Source organism: Talpa europaea (genome assembly GCF_964194135.1).
Source record: "Talpa europaea genome assembly, chromosome: 1".
NCBI classification, from domain to species: domain Eukaryota; kingdom Metazoa; phylum Chordata; class Mammalia; order Eulipotyphla; family Talpidae; genus Talpa; species Talpa europaea.
In genome coordinates, this window is record NC_140073.1 from 66,462,389 (window position 1) to 66,479,687 (window position 17,299).

The window sequence follows — 17,299 nt, forward strand, 5'->3', positions numbered from 1 at the left end:
GAAAATGCATACATTATGCACAAATGAAACATGATGTAAAAAAATATAAAATTTTAAAAAAGCTAAAAAAAAAAATTTGTTCTCTGAAAGACCCTGATAGGAGGATAAGAAGACTAGCTACAAATAAGAGGTAAATATTTGCAAACCATCTATCTGATAAAGGGCCAATATAGGCCACATGACTGTCTCAGACTAGACAGTAAATATACAAACAATGAAATTAGAAAATTGGAAAAATATATTAATAAGCATTTCACAAAAAAATGATATTTGGATAGCAAGTAAGCAAATTAAAAAGGGTTCAACCTCCTTAGCTGTTAGGAAAAATGCATATTAAAATCTACATGGCAACTCGCCATTCTGAGTGGCACACAAAGTTAGAGAAGGTGGAAAGGAACTCTGTGACTCAGGAAGATGGCACAGGGACTCTGGAAGAGTATGGCTTTGTGAGCCAGAAATTGCACTCAATCATTTATCTGAGAGAAATTACACTATCTTCACACAAAAGCCTATATAGATAGATGTTCAGAGTAGCTTAACTTAAAATAGTGAAAACCTAGAAACAACCTAGCTGTCCTTCACAAATAAATAAACAAAGGAGGGTACATCCATTCTATAGAATACTATTCAGCAATAAAAATGAATGAACTATGATAACTGCAGCAACCTGGATGAATCTACAGGGAATTATGATGAGTGAACTTACGTAGTTCCACTTTTATAAAATTTTGAATGACAAAATTAAATGAACTGAGAAGAGATTACTGGTTCCCTAGGGATAAAGACAGCAGGGCGAGTGAGGATGTAGGGGCAACAATAAAAAGCAACATAGAGATTCTGTGATAATGGGATCATTCTTTATTTTGACTGCATCAATGCCTATATCCTGTTATGGATAGTATCAAATAGTTTTGTAAGATACCGCTATTGAGGAAAACTAAATGAGATGTTTGTATCATTTCTCACACCTCTATGTTTATCTATATTATCTGAAAACAAAAAGTTAATTAAATACAAAAAAGGAAGAATTGATTTTACATGGTCATGCCATTAACCTTTAGTCATGAAAGGCTGTGAATAAGCTTTTTTTATCCTCAATCCCCTTCTATAACAATAACAGTGACAATAAAAATGCATACTTTTTTAAGAACTTGCTGTTAGGCTGGCCATTTCTACACATTATTCTTTTTTTTTTTTTAAAGATTTATTTATTTATTTATGCAAGCACTGGGTACAGTCAGAAGTGCAGGAGGGTGAGAGGATTCACCAGAGCCAGAGGGGAGAACAGAGCAGGCAGATTGTCGAAGTGACGAAGTACACTGCTGAGGGGAGCAGTGGGCAGCAGGAGAGGACTGCGTGTCATGTGGGACCCTTCCCCGGTGGCTGGGGATCGAACCGGCGCTGCAGAGGCTTGCGGGCAGCTTCGCAACCCAGCACTCAACCACTGCGCCACCAGGGAGGCCCTCTACACATTATTCTTAAGCATCACAAGTCTCAGGGCACATGGAAAGATCAGCACTTTATAAATGAGGACTGCACACCTCAGCAATGCTAAGTAAATTGCCCAAGGTCACAGAGCTAGTAATGCCACAATGGCAATGAGCCCCAGTCTGACTCTAAAACGTATGACCTGATCCTTCCATGTTAACCTGACCGCAGTGCCAGCACAGATGTAGAGTGGGTGCCCTCACGCCAGACTACTCATCCCCTTGCAGGCCCAGACATTTGGTCCATTGGGAAGACAGTGGTGTGACTTTCAAGGTAGATGAACTCATAAAGCATTCAGCATGTCAGGCTTGAGTCTCTGCCTTGTTTGGAAAGCGCAAGATAAATTTCACCAAGCTACGGTTTGTTTGAGGATGCTGGGAATAATCTAATCTGCTATTTCAAATATAATTTAGATTTAAGAGGTGTTTTACTGTTCTATTTCTAGAGTGCCTGAGGATCCAGCTGAGTGTATTACACATCACATTAGATTAAGGTCAATTAACAACATTGCAAGGGATTTTTTTTTCCTTTCATAATGAGATGGAGTTGCAAATTTGTGATTAAAATCCTATGTTAGTACAGATGAATGAAGGGATTTTAGACAAGCTCCAATTATGATTAAGAGTGCAGCATGAGGTCTGGCGGGTCATGCCATGCCATAACTCCCTGAACCTTCCGATCTGCATTTATTGAATAGCTCTGCCCTTGGAGTCCAATTGGCAGAGGTGACTGTTATGCTGAGTGGCAAATATTTGGATTTGGGATTTAAATGCGTTGAAAGCAGCAGAGTTCACATGGTTTTTCCCAGAGCACTGCTAATTGTACACATGTTTCACTGTCAGGGTGAGACAGGAGGGAGACACAGGGAAGTGCTTGAGGGTGGGAGATGACAGAAGATAAGAAATGAGGGAGGTTATGTCATCATGAGGAAGCATGTTGAGTTTGACATTGGGAGGACTTAGGTGTCAATATTGACTCTGACTCTCATAAGTTGTATGAATTTAGGCAAGTCACTCAAGCTGTCTGAGCTTCAGATGAAGTGAAATATATAAAGTAACTTGAACATGACATGGACCTCATAATAGCCCACACAGAGGAACAAAATATTACAATTTCAGCATTAAAAGAAATAGCAATTGTCATCGAGTTCACCCACCCCTCCTTTACACTCAGAAGGAAAGTGGAGGTGATTTTTATGTGGTTGCTTCTTATTGCCATCTGTCAAAGATTTTATTAAAAACTCATTCATTCAGAAAATATTGATCAGATACATATCATTGAAAATCGTATGACATTTACTAATTTCAGTGTCTGATATTTGAAACAATTCCATAGAGTGTACATAATATGCAGAAAACCTAACATACTCATAAGGTATTTACAGCTTGGGTGCAACAGAAAGTGAAAGCAGGTCTCTGGGCCTTGTTTTATCTCCTACAAGGTGGGCAGAATACTCTCATGTGTCAGTGTTGCTGTGCAAATTGAGAGAGACAAGGTACTTAATTTTGCTGCATTTGAGAGACACAAAGAGTAGCCCCCAAACAGCTGGTGGCCAAAAGAGATATGATAGGATAGCCACAGTTTTGTGACCTCTGGGTCAGATGTGGGTATCTATTGGGAATACCATCTGAACTTTGTCTCAAAAGTTGCCATGTATTCTCAGAATGCTCTCTATCTGTGCTTACCACAGATTTGGGTTGAGTTTGGCCCCAGACTTTGTTTGTAGAAATTTTATGTTAAGAAAAATATGGGCCTCCCTGGTGGCACAAGGAGTTAAGATGCAACCTAGGAAGCTATCTGCAGCCACTGCAGCGGGAGTTTGATAACCGGCCAGGAAGGTGACCCACGTGGCATAGCAGACCTCTCCTGCCTTGCCCGCTGCTCCCCTCAGCAGTGTATTTCAATGAATCTACCTGTTCAGTTCCCCACTCTATCTCTGGTGAATTCTTTCAACCCCTGAACCTCTGACCTGTGCCCCAGTTCTTGTATGCATAAATAAATAAACCTTTTTAAAAAATCTTGTGTTGCTATACATTAATAAGAAAACAGCATGACAAGAAATAAAGAAAGCAATTCCATTTATAATTGCATCTAAAAAGAATAAAATACCTAGAAATAAATTTAACCAAGTAATTGAAGATCTGTGAACTGAAAAACATAAAATGATGATGGAAAAATCAAAGAAGGAACAAATAAATGGAAATATACTCTATGCTCATGGATTGGAAGAATTAATTTTGTTATAATGTCTATATTACCCAATGCAATCTAAAGGTTCATTTCAATTCCTAACAACATTCAAATGGCATTTTTCATAGAAATAGATAAGGGAATTCTGAAATTTGTATGGAAGGAATAAAAAAAATAGACAAAAAGTCTTGAAAAAGAACAGAACTAGAGATATCATGCTTTCTGATTTTAAACTATATTACAAAGCTCTAGTAATTGAAATAGTGTGCAGAAGGTTTCTGCCAGGCAAATGAAACTCAACAAAGTGAAAAGGCAACATACCAAATGGCAGAAAAATATATGAAAATTATATATTGGATAAGTTAAAATATAAAATATTCAAAGAACTTATGCAACCCATAAACTAACAATCCAATTAAAAAATGGGCAAAGGATATACATAGATATTTTTCCAAAGAAGACATACAGATGGCCAACAGGTACATTAAAAAATTCACAAGGTCGGGCCTCCCCAGTGGCACAGCGGTTGAGCGCTGTATTGTGAAGCTGCCCTCAGCCTCTGCAGCGCTGTTTCCATCCCTGGCCGCTGGGCGAGGGTCCCACATGGTGTGCAGACCTCTCCTGCCATCCGCTGTTCCCCTCGGTAGCATGTTTCGTCAGTCTGCCTGCTCTGCTCCCTGCTCTGGCTCTGGTGAATTCTCTCACCCTCCCGTGCTTCTGACTATACCCAGTGCTTGTATAAATAAATAAATAAATCTTAAAAAAAAATCCAAAAAAATTCTCAACGTCACTAATCATCAGTGAAACATAAATCAAAACCACAATGAAATACCACCTCACACCTGTTAGAATGACTATTATTAAAAAGACAGGAAACAGTAAGTGTTGGTGAGGATATGGAGAAACAGGGACCCTAGTACACTGTTGATGGTGATAGAAAACTATGGGGGCATCTCAACAAGCTAAAAATAGGACTACTATATGACCCAATGGTTGTATATCTGGATATTTATCCAAAAAAGAAAAAGTTAACTTGAAAAGATATGCATATCATCATGTTAATGCAACACTATTTATTGCAATCCGATATAAAAACAGCCTACATATCCATCAATGGGTAAGTAGAGAAAGAAAAAGAAAATGTAATACACATACACACAAACATACATATATATTATATATCTGTGTACATATATATGAGATATGTAATATATAGTATGTAGATACATAGTAGAATATTATTCAGCCAAAAAATCAAGGGAATTGTGCCATTTGTGACAACATGGATAGAACCCGAGGACATATGCAAAATGAAACAATTCAGACAAATGCTATATGATCTCATTTACATGTGAAAAATGAAAGAATAAACCAAGCCAAACTGGCAAACAGAAAATCAAGCTCATAGATACATAAAACAGATTGGTGGTTATCAGAGGCAGGGGCCTTGGGGTGGGTGAGACAGGTGAAGGGGGTAGATGAAAATGGTCAAGGTGATTAAAAAGTACAAATTCCAAGATATAAAGAAAAGAATTATGGGAGTGTCATATACAGTGTGGGGACCATAGTCAATAATACTATACAGTGTATGTGGATATGGTGTACTTGAAATCTGCAGAAAGAGTGGATCTTAACATTTCCATCACATGCACAAACTTGAACCAGCTCAAAGCTACAGCCCATAAACCATTCCTTCGGAACTCAGAACTCCAGATCCCCTTTTCCTTTGACTTCTAAAACTCCTTGTTCCCTGTTTCAGATTCTAGATCTCTCTTTACTCCCCCTCTCCAGGCTTTTTACCATTACAATAGATACTTACAGTACCATCATGTACATATCCCCGCACCTGTGTTTGTGACAGTCAGCTCCCTCCAGGCCACATGACTATGGGTCAGCAGAGGCTTGGTCCCTGACTCTGAGGCTGACCAGGATCCAGTTTCATCTTCAGTGACGAGTGCTGTGAGTGGGCGAGGGAGACAATTCTAATGGGGACAGACTAGATACTCTCCAGGGACTGTCAGCCACAGGTTACCCTTCCACCCTACCCTAGAGTTGGCTATGAATAATGACTTGGGGAGTGGTTGACAGGAGAGGAAAGTAAGATGAGAAAAAGGGGGAGTAGTCAAGTCATGAAAAATAACGTTACACCTTGTAAAATCTCATGGGTTTTTTCCTAGAAGGTAAAGAAGAACTGGTTAAGTGTTCTCGGTCTGGGTGTTGGCGGGCTTAGTTAGTGTTTTAGAAAGATTATCCAGAGTTTCAAAGAGAATTGCTTCAATGGAAGCACGCAGAGGCTGTATTCAGGAGAGATGGAAGGCAGATGTTGATTAGATCAAACCTACCAAAGAGAAAATGAGGGTACTGGAACTGTACCCCAAGGGTGTGAAGATGAAGACAAGACGATTTTGCAAATTTTCTTTCATTGCAGTGAACTACTAAAATCACCCTTGGGATTTAAGGTGATTTTCCTAGTCCCAAAAGCCTTGTTGCAAAATAGTTGATTGTTAATAAATAAGTGATTTTACTTTGCTTCATCTAATTTTCTAGTGTTTTATCTTATACTTCATTATAACAGGTCTTGTGCATGTTTTTCTCCAAGTAACTCTTACAAAAGTGAAAGGCATATGAAATATATTAGCATCTTTGCTAGGATCCAATGTGCCAGTCAATTTTCTTATTTATTTCCACCATCACCCTTCAAGAGAGTCACAGAGAAAGTATCATTATCTTCATTTCACAGATGATAAAACTAATTCCTAGGTAGCCTAGATGATTTCTGCTTTCTTGGTATTTCTGAAATAGATGCAGATGATTTCTACACCAGCAAAACCCAAGGGAAGGAGAAAAGTAATTGACAAAGCTTTAGAGTAATCACTTAGGAAAACCACAAACAAAAATAAACGATAAAGATAAACACTGTCATACATCCTAATTAATCCCAGAGCTTGTTTAGAAAGTGCCATGTGAACTGCAGAAGTATATCCTCTGGCTAGACTCTTTCCATGTGTGCCATAAAGAGCCACTATGTCACCAGCAATGGGAAGTGTGCAGAGCAGAAAAAAAATGCCCACGCCAGCCAGGAAGGAGAATCCACTGATTTCTGTTTATAAGCAAGCATGTTATCTGTGTGTGTGCGCGTGTATGTGCACATGCATACACATACTCAATTTCATGTAACTGCATGAGCATGGCCCTATCACATGCAGATACAGAGAACTGTGCAGGTCTCCTCATACCTGTATCTTGCTTCCTCATTCTATTCGCCTACCTGTCACCACCCAAAGACCCCTTCCTTATCAGTAGACCAAAATTTGAAAGTAAATATAATGAAATGTATAGATATATTCTCCCATATATATATATACACATATATTATCTTTTATAGATACGTATCTATAAGATTTTATTTATTCCATGAAATTGACATCTTATGCACACTTTTTTCCTAATCTTGTAAAAACCAGTCCCAGTCAATGGGTATGTCTGTGGTTCATTCTTTTTGATGATTTATATTAATAGTCCATGTTCTACATAGATGATATTTTATTCAAACTTTCTTTGTTGATGGACAATTCCTTTTTGTGCATTAGCTTTTATTTCTAATGGACAGATTCTCAGGGTGATGTTTTCTGGTTTAAATGGATTGTGTTTTTAATTTCTACAGTCTTATAAAATATTCTTTAAAAAATAATATTACTGTAGCATGGAAAAACTGTGCTATTCCATACATGTCTGCCTTCAGTAAATATAATCACTTTTTTTAAAAAGAAAAATTGCTGGCTTCATAATATAATGAGAAGTTCATTGTTACTTTAATTTGCATTTCACTCATAATTACTGCTTGAGTATCTTCTCACATAACTGCTGGACATTTGGATTTGCTCTGGTTTAAATTGACTTTCTAATCCTTTTCCCATTTTTTTGTTCTCTTCTTATAAATTTGTAAAAGATCTTTGCATGTTATTAATAATGAACAACTGTATAGTCTCTTTATTGCAAATATTTCCCCAAGCATCTGTTTTCTGTTGCATTTTGACTTAGTGTATAACATCAGTCATCACAGATAATTTTATCTACTTTTGTAATTTCAAGTATGTTCACACCTACTTTGTCCTAAGAATATATATAAATACTCACAGATTTTCTTGCATTTTTTAGATTTGTTTTTTAATTCATCAGGAATTTAGTTTGAGCATGATATAAAAAGGAAGTCCAATTTTATAATCTTCCAGATGGATAACCAGCTGTACCTGTATCATTTACTAAACAATCCATCTTTTACCACTGAATTAAAATGCCATTGTTGCCATTTATCACATTCTGTGTACAATGTGTTCTGTTACCTTATTCTCTCTTATATTCCACTGATACATTCAAGAATTCCTAGGCCACACCGCAGTTCTATAGTTCTAGTAGTTCTGTAGTACATATTTGCTGTATCAGCAATTCAAAATTCAGAAGATATGTTAAGCAAAATAAGACAGGAGGAGAAAGACAAATACCTGCTGCCGTCTCTTATATATGGAATGTAGATAAACAAAACAAAGGGCCAGATAAAGCCAAACTAATATCAAGCGCTAGAAATCTGACTATAGATTTGAGGCTACAAGAGAGGAGAGAGGGGAGATCAGAGGAAAGAGGGGTTCCGTGGACTATGGTGGAAGACTATGGGTGCCTTGCTATTGGGTGTGCTGTAGTTACATACACCTATGGGGGAAGATGCTGTATCTCCAAATCATATGCAGCAGTACAAACCGGTGCTGCCTCAAAAAATAATTAAAGTATAAAATAATAATAGTTAAAACAATCCAAAGAAATTTCAAATTGTCCTCATCTATTCTCAAGACTGCATACTTTCTTATACTCCTTCAAATACTTTATTCAATACCTCTCTCTATTACTGAAGCCCTGTTTGAAACTTGGTTGTATTTGTTTTCAGAGGCATTGACATTTAGATATCTATTACTATCTATCTAGTGATATGTGCTATATAATCCACTTTTCTGGTCTTATTTTGTAGTTTGCTTTTGGCCACCTGCATCCTCAGCTACTAGAAAATGCAGACAGAGAAATGCACAGGAGAGGAGGAGAGAGTGCAAGAAGGTCACGGTCTTCCAAGACTCCTTCTAGTCTCTTCATGGTCCTCACTTAGCCCCTAAGACTATCGCTTACCTATTTTCTCTCCTATTATATGCTTCTCCATTGGTTCTACGTCACAGGAGACTTCACTTCTTAGGATGTCTTGCCTTCTGGTTTCCTCTATGCTTATTCAGTTAGAGTCAGCAACAGATTCAAGACAGAGGAGTAAAGATGGTATTTTTGTGATTCTAGGAATTTTGCTTCAGCATTCCTAGAACTGCACTTTTCGATGATTCCAACGGCCAATAATAAATCTCCACAATGGTTTCAACTCCTACTAAAGGAGTCCTGGTTTTAGAATTCTGCTAGTATGATCTCTTTCAAACCCTTCCAACCCTATAGCATTCACAGTGCTATTGTGAAAACCAGACTTGCGACGCTAAAGTCTATTTAGCCCCCCCAATTCTACTACTTCTCAGTAACTCATTCACTTTATTAAATTCTTTTATTTTGAAATGCCTATAGTTATCTGTGTGTTCCTATTTGAATAATGACTAACACACCTTCCAAACTTTCCTTAACTGGCATTTTGCCCTTTCTTGAAATACACCAAAACATGAGATTTTTGTCATTTTGCACATGCTTTGCCCTGTGTGTAGTAAATCCTTTGACTGGGTAACACAGTTATACACACACCTTCCTCTATACACCCACTGCACTCATATACAGAGACTGGTTTATGCCTCCATTTGATGACATACTGTCCCCAAGCTAGCTGTTGAGCAGCCTGAGGGCAGCAAGCATTCATTTTATTTATTCCCTGTGTCTGATTCACTGTGTTAACAGCAGGTGCTCTGTATGTGTCTGGGAAAGACAGAGGGAGATGAAATGGAAAGAAATCAAGATGGAAAGATCCTGGGAGGGCACAAATGTTGTAGAGAGGGGGTACCTTTTCATGTAATAGAGGAAAAGGGATAACTTGTAGACCACTGGGGATAACTAAATTTGGGGCATGGTAGTGTCATATTGAATAGGCTTCCATGGTAAATTTAGCTTTTATATAAAATGAAAAGGGAATTAATACCAAATCAGTATATTAAAGTTTCTGAAACCCATTTTTTTTTCATTTTCACAAGGGCAATAGTAATATCTCTTTGTGGTGTATCATGAAACTGAACATGATCATATCTGTTTAAAAATTGTGTTAGTGGGGCCTCTCTAGTGGTGCAAGGGGTTAAGACTCAATCTATGAAGCTGTCTGCAGCCTCTGCAGCATGAGTTCAATCCCCTGGCCAGAGAGCAACCCACATGGCACAGCAGACCTCTCCTGAATTGCCCACTGCTCCTCTCAGCAGTGAATTTCACTCAATCCACCTGTTCTCCTCCCTACTCTGTCTCTGGTGAATCCTCTCATGCCACACACACCTCTGGCCAGTACCCCAGCTCTTCTATGTATAAATAAATAAATCTTTAAAAAATTTAAAAAATTCAAAAATACGATAGTAAGTCTATAAATGTGTTTTAAAAGTCACTTGCCTGAAGTGACTAAAGGAGTGCACTAAGGCAAATAAGGCAGATGAAGATGTGAAGATGATGGTGATTATAGTAAAAAGTCCTATAATTTGGAAAGCAAGAAGTAACATTATTTTCTGTCTATAAAGAAATGTAAGTGACCTTCGCAAGTGTGCAGGAAAAAGAGCATACAAAAACAAATGAAAAAATTCAGTATAAGTTCATTCAAATGGAAATTAAAACAGTAATACAATTCTAAAGAGCAATAAAAACTGAGATAGAGATGAATGTGATTATGTGCCAGAAATTTACTGAAATCTATAAAACATTGCTGAGAAAAATCTTAGATCTAAATAAATGAAGATATAGTCTATAGTGCTATAGTGTAGTTAGACAACACTAGTTAAAATATAAAAATATTGCAAAGAATAGAAATCTTTTGTGGTGGAAATATTCCCTAAATCTTCTTTATAATATAAATCTTTTTATACAGAAATATTATATAAAGAAGTAATGAGAATAGCTAGTTGGAATACATTGATATGACCATGGTGAATGGGAATTGGATTGGAATTTGCCTGGCAAGCACCTTAGCTTGGATGGGGTCTTTTTACTTTGTCACAAATGTTTTCTATACAAGGTGTCAGAACCAGGTTATAATCGCAAATCCACTGAATGTAGAAATATAGAGCACATTGTTCTTTTTTTTAAGATTTATTTATTTATTTATACAAGAACTGGGGTACAGTTCAGAAGCGTGAGAGGGTGAGAGAATTCACCACAGACAGAGCGGGGAGCAGAATAGGCAGACGGACCTAAGACTCTGCTGAGGGGAGCAGCAGGCAAGGCAGGAGAGGTCTGTCCCGCCATGTGGGTTTCTCCCTGGTGGGTGGGGAATTGAACCAGCTCTGCAGATGCTGTGGACAGCTTTGCAGCATGGTGCTCAACTGCTGTGCCACTGGGGAGGCCCAGAGCACATTGTTCTTGAACCTATCCATTTGCAAGATTTCTACATGGACACTGTGATATATGAAAATTGCAATAGGCACTTTCAATAAATAAACTGTTTTGAATAAGTGTGTTCAATTAAAGATCTTTATTTATTTATTTTAAGATTTTTATTTATTTACTTATGCAGAATAACTGGGGTTTAGGCCAGAGTTGGAAGGGGGATTGAGAGGATTCACTAGAGTGGGGAGCAGAACAGGTAGATCTACTGAAATACACTGCTGAGGGGACAGCAGGCGAGACAGGAGAGGTCTACTGTGTCATGTGGTTTAGCTCCCTGTCTGGGGATTGAACTCAGGACATCGCAGTGATAAGTGTTGAGACTTAACCTCTAGGCCATCAAGGAAGACTCCAAAATCTCTTACTTATTACAAGATTGCATTTGTGTATGTGTCTGTCAAAATGTTATTTCTGTCTTTATGTTTTGTACACTGTCTTGTGTCTATGCACACACACAAACACACCCCAGGTATTGTTTGGGGAACAAAATATGCAATTCAAATAATCTGAATACCTTTGTATCTCACTTCATAGTGTTTCCTAACAAAAGAATCAGTTATTGCCTTTGATCTTAGCTAACAATAGAACATTTTAAATATCACTCTATCCCAATTGCCCAAATGAGAAGCATTGTCATGTCCAGTACACTCAGGTTAAAATAAACTGTATTGAAGAACATCAAGACAAAACAGAACATTATGGGCACTAAAATCTTGATTTCAATTTTCAGAGAAGGTGTTCACAGGTTATGAAAATTACTCATAAAGGTTAATTAAGGATTTGTTGTTTAATTAAAAAGACTTTGTTCAGGATAATCAGATAATAATATAGAGTGAGAAGTTTGTATATCAATAGTTTATGAGTTCTCAGTCACCTACATCTACTCACAATAATATACATTGAGATTTGACATTAAAATTCATTTCCTCTTTAATTAAAAACATTCTTAGAGAACAACTATAGCATTTCTGATTTTTAATATTTAGCTTGCTGCCTACCTCACTTTATTTCACTAAGATTACAGCACCTTTCTTTGAGGGGAGGGCAGACCAATGTCACAATTTATTTTTATTCCTCACTAAAGCCACCATTTAAAGTTCAATTCCAGGACTATTTTTAAAAATTTATTTATTTATGCATACAAGAACTGGGTTACAGGACAGAGGTGCAGGGAGTGAGAGGATTCACCAGAGACAGAGTCAGAGACAGAGTGGGGAACTGAACAGGCAGACAGACTGAAATACACTGCTGAGGGGAGGTATGTGTGAGACAGGAGAGGTCTGCTGCGCCATGTGAGTAGCTCCCTGGCCAGGAACTGAACTTGTGCAGTGGCTGAAGATAGCTTCATTGTGCTGAGACTTAGCCCCTTGTGCCACCAGGAAGGCACCTCCAGGACTATTTTTTTTTTTTAGTTGATTCTGAAAGATTTTTCCAACGTGCTTTGTGAAGTAGTATTTGCTTTGTGAAGGAGTGTTTGCTTTATTCATGCAAGAATGATTTCTACATTTCTCTCTATTCTGTGGTCATTCCACTCAATGTTTGTTCTTTTCACACCAAGAAGAATCATTTCCAGGATGACAGATTCCACCAATGCATAGAAAGAGGCATGCCTGTCTTGTTCATTTTCATACCACTCAGCATCTCCTGTGGAAGACATGTCTCAGCATGGCATCGACTACAGGGAAGTAATATCCATGTTCGTGAATCTTCCTGAAAACACTGACTCTTGTATGAAATGTGGTGTCTTCTCTCCTAGGCTTCCAGAGGGGGAAAAAAAAATGATTTCTAAAATATTTGAATCTATAAGATTTAAGTTTCTAAAGTAAAAGAACATAATTTATGCAAAAACATAAGGCAAAATTAAATAAATTAATTTTAAATGGCTTTGTCTCTACACATTGACACTCCCTTCCTTCCCCCAGGGCAGCCTTTTTGGTTTAAAATCAGTCACTGAGGAGGAGAGGAAAGGTGGGAATGAAGTGTACAGAGTTCCTGATGAATTGTGGCGGGGTTTGGGGGCTGCGATGGTCATTTGGTGGATGTGAGGTTGTGTCATCCACCTGAAACTTATCTGAAGTTATCTCAATAAACAAATACAATGTGTGTGTGTGTGAGTGTGTGTGTATGTGTGTGTTTGGAAAGAGAGATTCTGGAGGAGTCTACCTTCTGAAGTTTAGATTGGGGCTCGGGGATATGAATTACCAAAAAAAATACACAAAAGCTTCACTTTATAAACTCTATAATTCTAATGCACAGCCAGGCTTGTAATATTCTGAGTTACAAGTTCATTTCCGGAATCTGTGTGAAATTATTGAATTCTGTTATAGCGAGCAGTATTTAACCATACCTTTTGCTTTGTGTTTGTTTTTTTCTTCCATAAGCTTGTAATATTGAAGGCAGTGGTTTTTCTTAGTTATCATTATAACTTCAATAACATCCAGTAGTTATTAAGTTATCCAGATGTTTTCATTACATTAAAAAAAATCAACTGGCTACCTGATTCCTTTGCCTATCACCACATTTTCCAAACTCTATTTTATGGAATACCACTATCTATATGTTATGCTAATTGATGGTCTAAGAGGATTTCAAGGTTAAATAATTTCCAGCAAAGTTAAATAATGTTTAGATAGCTCATTAATATTAAAAAAAATAATTCTGTATTTTCCAGTAAAGACATATGCTTAACATTTTCCAACCCAATATTCCCCATATATGAGGCAGAACTTTGTTCACCCATTCTAAAAACAAGCATTTTGTTGCTGTTGGTAATGGTGTGGGGATCACTAATATCCAAAAATACAAAACAGTAGGTTTAAAAGACTGGACTGTCTACATGCTTTATTATATGGACAAAGTCTATATGTACATTTGGCTCTTGGAGCTAGTAGTTTAGTTCACATGATAGGTGGTCTCAGATTTTTCAGCATGATATTGGAACAAATAATGCTTATGGAATGGTAATTGCATTGAGAAAATTGTTCAATACTTAATGCATGGGTAAGGGCAGGGTAAGGGCACAGAAACTGTTCATTATTACTGTGATTGATATCAATATTATTAATAATCTGTGCTCAAATGCTAAATATAACACTGTGTCTCTTATCATAAACAGAATGTTTTGTAAACTTCTTTTGCCTGTGTGACCTGGAGAGAAACAGTTATGTTTTTTTTTAAATGTTTTATTTTATGTAATTCTTACATCATTTTTCATTTTTGCACAATGTATGCATTTTCATTTGGGTTATAGTCCCCTACATTTGCACCCCCCTTATTTTGACCCTAATCCTTCCTCTACCTGCACTCCCCCACCCCACCCCTGTAGTGTATCTCTGGTTGATTTTAATTTTTTCTTTATTATAGTTAGTCTTTTTTTGTTATCTTTGTTGTGTATGAATCCAATTCTTATCCAAAAATATGACTAATGTTTTATAGAAAATTATTACTATACAAAGATTGATGTTGACATTACTGTTTGTGGGACAATGGTAAGTCCAAATTTCATCTTATATCCTTTATCTTTTGCTGTGTAACAGACTACCCCCGAACTTGTAGCTTGAAAAAAAAATTTTTTTATTATTTCTCATAATACCATTGATTCACTGGTCTCAGCAGAATCTATGTGGCATCAAATAGCTTACTTATTTGTTTAGTCTAGAAAGTCAAAGACCTCATCCTTATCTCTGCAATCTTAATGTTTCCACAAGATCTTAGCACAGAGGAATCTTGGGCTTCCTCACAACGTGGAGTCTCTGGGTTGAGAATTCTTAAATGGTGTCTGATTTCACTGAGTAAAAGCACAAACTGCAGAATTTTTTAAAAATGAGGTCCAGAATTAGTTCATTGTCACTTCTGCTACATAGCACTGCAAAAGGCAAGTCATAAGGCCAGCCCAGACTCAAAGAGAATGAAAACAGACATCATTTTTTTTTTTTACTTTTTTAAAAGATTTATTTACTTATTTATGCATAGAAGTACTGGAGCATAGGCCAGAGGTTTGGGGGTGAGAGTATTCACCAGAGACAGAGTGGGGAGCAGAGCAGGCAGATTTACTGAAATACACAGCTAAAGGGATCAGTGGGAGACAGGAGAGGTCTGCTGTGCTATAAATGGGTTAGCTCCCTGGCTGGGGATCAAACTCAGACCACAGTGTTGATAGCATGGTAGTGCTGAGACTTAACCCCTACACCACCAGGGAGGCTCCCCAATGTCATATCTTGAGGTAGAGTGGCTCACACACTTATTAACTCTCCTCCTTATCCATAGGGAATATATTCCAAGATCCCCAAGGGGCAAATGAAACTTTACATCGTGCCAACCCCTATATGTACTGTGTTTTTACCTACACATATATATCTAAGATAAAACTTAATATATTTTAGACACATCAAGAGATCAACAACAAATAATAAAATAGAACAATTATAATAATATACTGTATTAAAGTTATGTGACTATGCTCTCTCAAAATATCTTATTATAGGTAGTGTTTTTTTTTAATTTTTTTTAAGATTTATTTATTTATACAAGAACCGGGGTACAGGCCAGATGCAGGAGGGTGAGAGGATTCACAAGAGACAGAGCGGGGAATAGAACAGGCAGAATGACGAAATACACTGCTGAGGGGAGCAGCGGGCGAAACAGGAGAGGTATGCCGCAACATGTGGGATTCTTGCTGGCCGGCTGGGATCGAACCTGCGCTGCAGAGCCTGCGGCGCTCAACCGCCTGCACCACCAGGGAGGCCCTATAGGTAGTGTTTTTGATCACTGTTCACCTCAGGTAATAAAACCATGGAAAATTAAACTGTAGATAAGGGGGCACTGTACAAATCAGGAGGTGACTGGGCCTTCTTTGGCAATTATTGATCCCAACATCAGTCACCAATTTAGCCTCTCCTTCCAACCACATTATCCTGATATTCAACATATGAATTCTGGACCCAAATCCTCACACTACTTTAACTCTCAACATATGCTTGTTGACTTTATCACTCTTCATGCAATAACTCTGCATGAATGCAGCTTATTCTGTGTCAGAACAGCCATTCTGGGAACAGTGTTAGCAAAATTTGCCTCTGTCCTCACCCCTTATGGGTGGGACAAGCACGCAGACTGCTCTGATGTAGTGATGGTCACTGTCACAGGAGTCCAGACTGGGGAAACACAGGAGAAACCTCTTGAAGTCTCCCAAGAAATCGAAGGAGCTTCCCCAAAGAACCTATATGCAGAGGTTAGGGTAGTACAACTTCCTTCACAGATTTTAACTGCTGGTAATTAAGTGCTAACTGCGAGCAGGAGAGAGAGCTTTTCCAGTGGTTTCAGAAATGTGGGTCTCAGACCAGTGGCATCAGCACCCTCAGGGAACTTGCTAGAATATGGATTGGGATTTCAGGCCCCACCCAGATCCCCTGAGCCAGACCCTCTCTGGCGTTGCTTAGCATGGAGAATACCAAAGCCTGATCACTGCAGCTTAGCAGGGTGTGGGAAAAGTATGCTTAACTCTAAATTCCCAGATGGGAGAAATGAACTATCCCCAGCATGCATCAGCATGAGGACTTACCTGGCTATACTCTCAGTCCTTTCTAAAACTTGTCAGTATCTAATTTCAGGTGAGAATGAATTACAAAATAATAATTACTAAGTGATAATAAGGAACAATTTTCCCACAAAGTCAAATGAAAACATGAAAGTTAATGGGTTTGTAGGAATTTTGAAAACTATAAAATCCCATATGCCTATTGGGAATTTCAGTTTTGACATTGCTTGCAATTATTTGTAAATCAAAGCAATGTAATTTTTTGTCTTATGTAGTTGTAGGATGTGTGCATTCCAAGACAGGGTTCTCTCTGTAGCATCTGCTTTGTGTGTTCAGTTACTAGGCTATAATTCCACAATTTTAATTCATAGAAGTTACTGAACACATGTTAAACACAAGGGCTTTTGAAAGAATAAAATGAGGACTTGGTTGCAAGTTATGCTACCCCAGTATAATCTTAAATTTATAGTAACATGGTGTGAGCTT